The sequence below is a fragment of the Theropithecus gelada genome, chromosome X (assembly GCF_003255815.1).
Source record: "Theropithecus gelada isolate Dixy chromosome X, Tgel_1.0, whole genome shotgun sequence".
Lineage (NCBI taxonomy): Eukaryota > Metazoa > Chordata > Mammalia > Primates > Cercopithecidae > Theropithecus > Theropithecus gelada.
This window is the reverse complement of record NC_037689.1, coordinates 118,802,153-118,810,191: the sequence shown is the minus strand read 5'-3', so window position 1 is coordinate 118,810,191 and position 8,039 is coordinate 118,802,153. Positions and strand designations below refer to the sequence as shown.

Here is an 8,039-nt window from a genome sequence, read left to right as displayed (position 1 = left end):
CATGCCTTACTGAAGATAGGTTGAGAATGACATTTTTACTCAGTAGCTAATACAGAAAAATATAGATAATATATACATAAATGTAGTTCAGAGAAAACAGCATGTATCCTATATTTACATTGATCCAAAAGGTAAAACAATGAGCCTATTTAGATCATACTCACTGTAGCAAAATTATAACATATTAATATGTAGCATAATTTTAGCATATCTAATTTATTTAGATCAGATCACATTTATTCTAAGAAGATGTTTTGACATCAGATGTTTAGAAATGAGCACCAATAAGGATTATCAGCATAGGCATATTTCTTTAACAAGTTATTTGAACATTTAGTGCAAAAGCACAGCATTGGAAACATTTGATGAAGACCATGTTAAGTCTATAAGCAATTTTATTTCCTTTAGTAGATATTTTTGAAAATAAAATAAATGAAAGCTCTTGGAGAAAGGACATACAGATGTGCCTTTGAAAACTAAGTGCCTTCTACAAGGGCACGCTGAATTTAAAATTATGTGATACATTTATAAACCAAGAAAACTGTCTATTTGAACAAGTTTGAATCAACTGAGGAAGAATGAACTACTTCTTAAACTTGTTTATTTATTTATTTATTTATTTATTTATTTATTTATTTAGAGACGGACTCTTGCTCTGTTGCCCAGGCTGGAGCGCAGTGACGTGATCTCGACTCACTGCAACCTCTGCCTCCTGGGTTCAAGCGATTCTCCTGTCTCAGCCTCCTGAGTATCTGGGACTAGAGACATGTACCACCATGCCAGGCTAATTTTTGTATTTTAAGTAGAGACTAGGTTTCACCATGTTGGCCAGGCTGGTTTCAATCTCCTGACCTCAAGTGATCTGTCCACCTCGGCCGCCCAAAGTATTGGGATTATAGGCGTGAGCTACCATGCCCAGCCAACTTATATTATTTAGCCATTAAATATTAAATGGGCTAAATAATGGGCTTGGTAGTTTAATTGTTGCCATTCTTCTAAATGCAATCCAATGCAAAGATAATGTGTCAGAAAATGCACTGAACACTTTAGTCAGTATTCCATGTATTATTTACCTTTCAAAGTAGGCATAGTGATAATAGACTATCATAGACAGATTATCATACATTTAGGAAAAAAAACTTGAGGCTCCCAAAGATTCATTTATTTACAAAGTATTTGAGCACTTGGTTTATATGTGATGTAAAGAAATATGCTTCTTCTACCTGTTCAAGACCCATTCTACATTTGATAACAGCACTTCTTTTGTTCTACGGAGAACCACTACTTCACATTCTAGACTGTCCCAGCTCCAGGCATGGACATGTGACCCAGGCTTGGCTGATCAGCATATGCCACGTGGATGGGCTTTGACACTTGTTCAGAGATGAGCATTTGGTCCAATTAAGCCAAAAAGACAACTCCAGGACATCTTTTTTTTTTTTTTTTTTTTTTTTAAATTTATTTATTATTATTATACTGTAAGTTGTAGGGTACATGTGCATAACGTGCAGGTTTGTTACATATGTATACTTGTGCCTTGTTGGTGTGCTGCACCCATCAACTCGTCATTTACATCAGGTATAACAACTCCAGGACATCTTGCAGAACCTCTGGCAATGCGAACTCTCTTCTGCTGGAACTGTTAACTCTGAGGTTATAAGCCTAGAGAGCTAGAAACCAGCAACCCTATGGAAAATGTCAGCTAGAAAATGAAATCATCTGAAAGTGGCATAGTCAATGAATTGGAATGAGGAATTGAAATAATGTAGGAAGAAACAGAATCTATCGATTACCACAGTTTAATCTCTGGGTCAGACTATGTTTGCAGGCAGTCCTACCCATATATTTCTCATACAAATAAAGCAACAAATCAATCCAATCCTGGGCTTGTCTTGTTGAGAGGTTTCTAATTACTACTTAAATCTACATATGTGTTATTGGTCTATATTTATTCTTGATTCAGTGTTGGTAGATTGTATGTTTTTAGGAATTTATCCATTTATTCTAAGTTATCCAATATGTTGGCATATAATTATTTATAATAGTCCCTTATAATCAGTTTTAATTCTGAGGCATCCATTCTACTGTTGAAGCTATCATTTCTAATTATTTGAGTATTTTCTCTTTTCTCTTAGTCTAAGAATTTGTCAGTTTTGATTTTTTTTTCAAAAAACCAATTCATAGTTTAATTTTTTTCTATAGTTTTTCCGTTCTCCATTTATCTCTGCTCTGATCATTATGTTTTTCCTTCTCCTAACATCAGGTTTATCCTGTTCCTGTTTTTCTAGTTTAGTGAGGTATAAAGATAGTTATTTGAAAACTTTTTCAATGTAGGCATTTATTGCTATAAACTTCCCTCTTAGAACTGTGATTACTTCATATTACAAATTTTAGTAAATTCTCTTTTCATTTGCCTTGAGATATTTATTAGATTCTTTTTTGACTACTTCTTTGACTCAGTAATTGTTCAAGATTATGTTATTTAGTTTCCACATATTTGTGAATTTTCCCTTTTTTAATGTTAATCTTTCTAGTTTTATTCCATTGTGGTTAAAAAATATACTTGGTATAATTTTGATATTTTAAATTTGTTTATGACTTGTTCAGTGAACTAACACATGATCCATTCTTCAGAATTCTCCATGTATGCTTCAGAAGAATGTATGTTCTTCTGCTGTTGGATGAAAAGTACTGTATATGTCTGTTAGGTCTATTTAGCCTATAGTATTGCTAAAGTCCACTATTTATTAATTTTCTGTCTAGAAGTTCTATTCATTATTGATAATGGGGTCATTAAATTTTTCTACTATTATTGTGTTATCATTTCTCCTTTTAGATTCGTCAATATTTGCTTTAAGTAATCTGATATTGAGTGCATATATATTTATAACTGGTATAACTTCCTGTTAATTTTACCTTTTTATTATTATGTAAAGAGTTTTATTCTATCTAGAGACAATTTTAACTTAAATTCTATTTTGATTAAAGTATAGCCACCCCTGCTTAATTTTGGTTGCCAATCACATGGAATAAATTTTTCCTTCCCTGTAGTTTCAGCTTATGTATGTCCTTAAATCTAAAGTGAGTTTATTATACAGAGCATACAGTTGGATATTCTTCTTTTTTATTTTTTAACCTGTTCAGTAACTCTCTCTTTTTAGTGGGGAAGTTAGTCCGTTAACATTTAAAGTAACAAATGACAGGGATGGATTTACTATTGCCATTTTGTTTATATTTGTATGTTTGTCTTACATGTCTTTTTTTTTTCCTTTTTTTATTCTTTTATGTTTCTTTGTTTTATTGTGTTGATAGGCTTTTAATCCTTTCTCTTTTTCTTTTTTTATAGTAACTTCTATAGGTATTGTCTTCGTGGTTACAAAAGAGCATACATAAAATACCTTATAGAAATAGTTTGAGCTGATAGCAACTTCACTTGCATAGAAGAAGTCTTTACTTTTACATCTCCTCCACCCACTTTATTTGCTGTAAATGTCACAACTTACACATATTTATATTATATATCCATTAAAATAATTAACTTATAATTGTTTTAACACTTTTGTATTTTAACTTTATAGTAGAATTAAAAGTAATTTATCCACTACCAGTATAGTAATACAATATTCTGGTTTTGTCTATATAGTTTCCTTTACCAATAAGTTTCATACTTTCTTAAACTCTCTTCTTGCTATTTATTATCCTTTCATTTCAAATTAATGAATACCCTTTAGAATTTCTTGTAAGGCAAGATTAGTAGTAATAAACTTTTGATATTCAAAGTACTGGAATGAAAACAACTTTCAACCAAAAATACTATACCCAGCAAATCTGTCCTTCAAACATGATTGGGGAATAAAGATTTTATCAGACAAACAAAGTTTTAGGGCATTTATTACCACTAGTCTTGCCCTACAATAAATTCTATAGGGAATTCATTAATTTAAAATGAAAGGATAGTAAATAGCAAGAAGAAAGTATAAGAAAGTATGAAACTTATTGGTAAAGGAAACTATATAGACAAAACCAGAATATTGTATTACTATAATGGTTGTGCATAAATTATTTTTAATTCCAGGGTAAAGTTATAACACAAAAGTGTTAAAACAACAGTGGATACCCACTCCCTTCTGACCTACAAGTTTCCTGCTGAAAAATCCACTGAAAAGTTCAGGACATTATTGTTTCACTGCTGAATTCAATCAAAGAATAAAAGAAGAATTAATGCCATCCTTCTTAAAACATTCCAAAAAGCAGAAGTAGAGTGAATACTTCCAACTCATTTTATAAAGGTAGAATCATTCCAATGTCAGAGCCAGACAAAAATTAAAAATAATAAAATTACAGGCTAGCACATCTAACAAACATATATGTAAAACTCCTCAGTAAAATACTAGAAAACCAAATTTAATAACACATGAAAATATTATATCATGACCAAGTGGGATTTATCCATGGTATACAGTTATTTTAACATATACAAATCAAAAAATGTGATACACCACATTACTAGAATAAAAAAAAACACACGATCATCTCAATAGATGCAGAAAGAGCATTTGCTAAAGTACAATATCCATTCGTGATTAAAAAAATAACCTCTCAATAAAATAGGTATAAATGGAAAATTTCTCAATATAATACAGGCCATTTATTAAAATGCCACAGCTGCTGGTTCCTCTCAGAGCGGAGACGGCAAATGGCGGACTTCGATACCTACGACAATCGGGCCTACAGCAGCTTTGGTGGGGCAGAGGGTCCCGCCGCAGTGCTGGTGGCCATGGTTCCCGTAGCCAGAAGAAGTTGCCCACAGAGACCCCCTACACAGCCTACGTAGGAACTCTACCTTTTAATAAGGTTCAGGGCGACATAGATGCTATCTTTACGGATCTCAGTATAAGGAGTGTACGGCTAGTCGGAGACAAAGACACAGATCAATTTAAAGGATTCTGCTATGTAGAATTCGATGAAGCAGATTCCCTTAAGGAAGCCTTGACATACAATGATGCACTGTTGGGCAATGGGTCACTTCATGTGGACATTGCAGAAGGCAGAAAACAAGATAAAGGTGGCTTTGGATTCAGAAAAGGTGGACCAGATGACAGAGGAATGGGTAGCTCTGGAGAATCTAGAGGTGGATGGAATTCCCTGGATGACTTCAATTCTGGCTTCAGGGATGACTTCTTAGGGGGCAGGGGAGGTAGTCGCCCAGGTGACCGGCGAACAGCTCCCGCCATGGGCAGCCACTTTAGAGATGGCCCTCCCCTCCGTGGATCCAACATGGATTTCAGAGAACCCACAGAAGAGGAAAGAGCACAGAGACCACGACTCCAGCTTAAACCTCGAACAGTGGCGACACCCCTCAATCAAGTAGCCAATCCCAACTCTGCTATCTTCGGAGGTGCCAGGCCTAGAGAGGAAGTCCTTCCAAAAGAGCAAGAATGAGCCTGCGGCTGAGAGGGAATGGGGCATGGAAGGTTAGAGCAGGACCACAGCCTGCAGCCCTCCTGCAACCGCCACTCCCGCGTCTGCCATTGGCCTCCTCACAGTGGAAACACAGCTTGTGAGTGCATGTCAGCTGTTAACAAGTGGTTTTTAGTACATTCTGGGCTTTGCTGTATCTATCTAGTGCCTGTTTGTGCATTTTTTTCTTTCTTCTGCTGCTTCCCCTTTTTCCTTCTGTCCTTTTCCTCCTGCTCCTTGTTTTCCCAGCAGCACATGGGGTTCCTTGGAGGAGCAGAGGTGGCCACCCTCAGGGGGACGTTTGGGCTGCGGTGCTGCGTCATTTTTCTCCTTTGCTTTCTGTTTTTCTTTAGACAGTGGCCCAACTCCAGGCGTTTCCTTTCATTTCCTCAGTGCTTCTCTTCTGACCTGCATGTTGAGTTCTGTATTGCTGGGGCTTCCAACAAAAACCAGTCACTGACAGGGACCTTGTTGGTATTTGGCTGTGATGGATATAGAGAATCGGAGGCACCTTGTTTTCGCAACTAGGATAAAAATATCTGCAGGGTCCCTTCCATTCCTATTTAGAGGGAGTCCTGGCTCGATGACCCCCTCCCCAGTGTACTGTCCAAGCAGATAGGCTCACATGAGAAATAGTGAGGCTGAAAGCGGGGGCCAGGGAAGAGTGGTAGGGAGTCCACGGAGAAGATACAGTGAATGCTTGCATGTGTTCATACGTGTTTGTTACTGCTCTTTCGAGGCGGTGGTCCAGCTAGTTCACTCTTTTCACCGGGTGTGGTTGAGGTTCCCCTCTCTGGCCAGGTGCAGCGAATGGCCGCTGGTTTCTTTTCTGCTGGGCCAAGGCGCTTTGGGGATGGAGGCGGTGGTGCTGGCGCTGCGCTGGGCTGACTGCGGCCCAGCGTTTCCCCCCATCCCTGTTGCCTGTGTGTTTGTAATGATCTGTTCCTAGTATAGGCAACATAATGAGATACTGTGCTTCCCACCTCCCCTTCAGTTCAGAGCCACAATGGGTCTAGAATCTGGTACTTTACTCATTTCCTTTGATAAATTAAATTGTACTATGCAGAGCTGTCAGGAACCTTCAGATAGCCATACAGGACTGCAGCTGTCTAGGTCTGTGGCCACATCTTGGGGACACACTGGATTGTTCCCATGTGCAGGGTTCAGCACTTACTTGGGAGTGCTAGGGGTTAGGCATTTGAGCTTGAACGCCTGTGTGTGAACAGATGAAAAATCCTTCAGTACCCAAGTCCCAGTCTGTCCTATGGGGAGCAGTTTGGGGGCGGCCAGCAGCAGGAGCCTGGGAAAGAGACCCTCGCCAAGTGATGGCCGGGCCAAGGTGGCCTGGGGCACCCAGCAGAGTATGCTTAGTAGCTGGCCACCAGCCATCATCCTTGGCTTTCCCTACTGTGTCTTTGTGAAAAGGCCTCAGCAATCCACAGAACTCTCTCTCTCCTTCCTTCCACCTGTCAGCTTCTCTGCTTCCAAGATAAGAACCATTTGTGTAACACCAATACTCAACTTCAGAAAGACATGCATTATGTGGTTGTAATCAACCCCGATGCTTTCAGATGACCTACTTACATCTTCAATGTGGATAAGATAAAGAACAAAACAAATGCATCTAAACTTCTGGGCAATCCAGTTGACTTTTAAATGTAAGAATGGAATTCCAAACACTTAACACATTCAGCTATATGACAGAAAGTAAATCTATGGATATGGTATTTTGTGAATGATCTTTAAATAAAAGAAAACCTTACATAATATTTACCAAAAAAAATGCCACAGCTAACATTATAATCAGTGGGGGAAAACTGAAATGTTTCCTCTAGGATCTGGTAAAGGAAAGTATGCCCACTCTTGCCATTTTCATTCAACACAGTACTGCAAATACCAGCAAGTGAACTCAGACAAGAAAAAAAAGGATGCAAATTAGAAAGAAACAACATTATGTTTTCAGATAACATAATCCTATATATAAAAACAAAACTCTAAAGACACTGTATAGTACATTCTCACACTGCTTATAAAGACATACCCAAGACTGGGTAATTTATAAAGGAAAGTGGTTTAATTGACTCGCAGTTCTGCAGGGCTGTGGAGGCCTCAGGAAACTTACAATTATGACAGAAGAGGAACAAAATGTGTCCTTCTTCACATGGCAGCAGCAAGGAGAAGTGCCAAGCAAAAGGGGAAAAAGCCTCTTATAAAATCATCAGATCTCGTGAGCACTCAATATCATGAGAGCAGCAGCACAGGGGTAACTGTCTTCATGATTCAATTACCTCCCAACAAGTCCCTCCAACAACGTGTGGGAATTATAGGAACTACAATTCAAGATAAGATTTGGGTGGAGACACAGCAAAACCATATGAGACACAAACAAAAATTGTTAGAACTGATAAATGAATTCAAGAAAGTGGCAGGATACAAACTCGATATGCAAAAACGAATTGTGTTTCTTTCTATCAACAATGGTCTATCTGGAAAGGAAGTGCAAAAAGAGATCTAATTTTAGAAAGCATCATAAAGAATAAAATACTAGGTATAAATTTAACAAAAAAGATGAAAAATCT

The 8,039-nt window shown here is 37.6% G+C and overlaps 1 pseudogene across 1 annotated transcript; it reads left to right on the top strand.

The window, feature by feature from the left end:
- Positions 1-4,696: 4,696 nt before the first annotated feature.
- On the top strand, positions 4,697-7,235 carry LOC112615504 (annotated as a pseudogene). The gene has a single exon (XR_003117388.1). The product of XR_003117388.1 is annotated as a eukaryotic translation initiation factor 4H pseudogene (transcript).
- Positions 7,236-8,039: the final 804 nt, after the last annotated feature.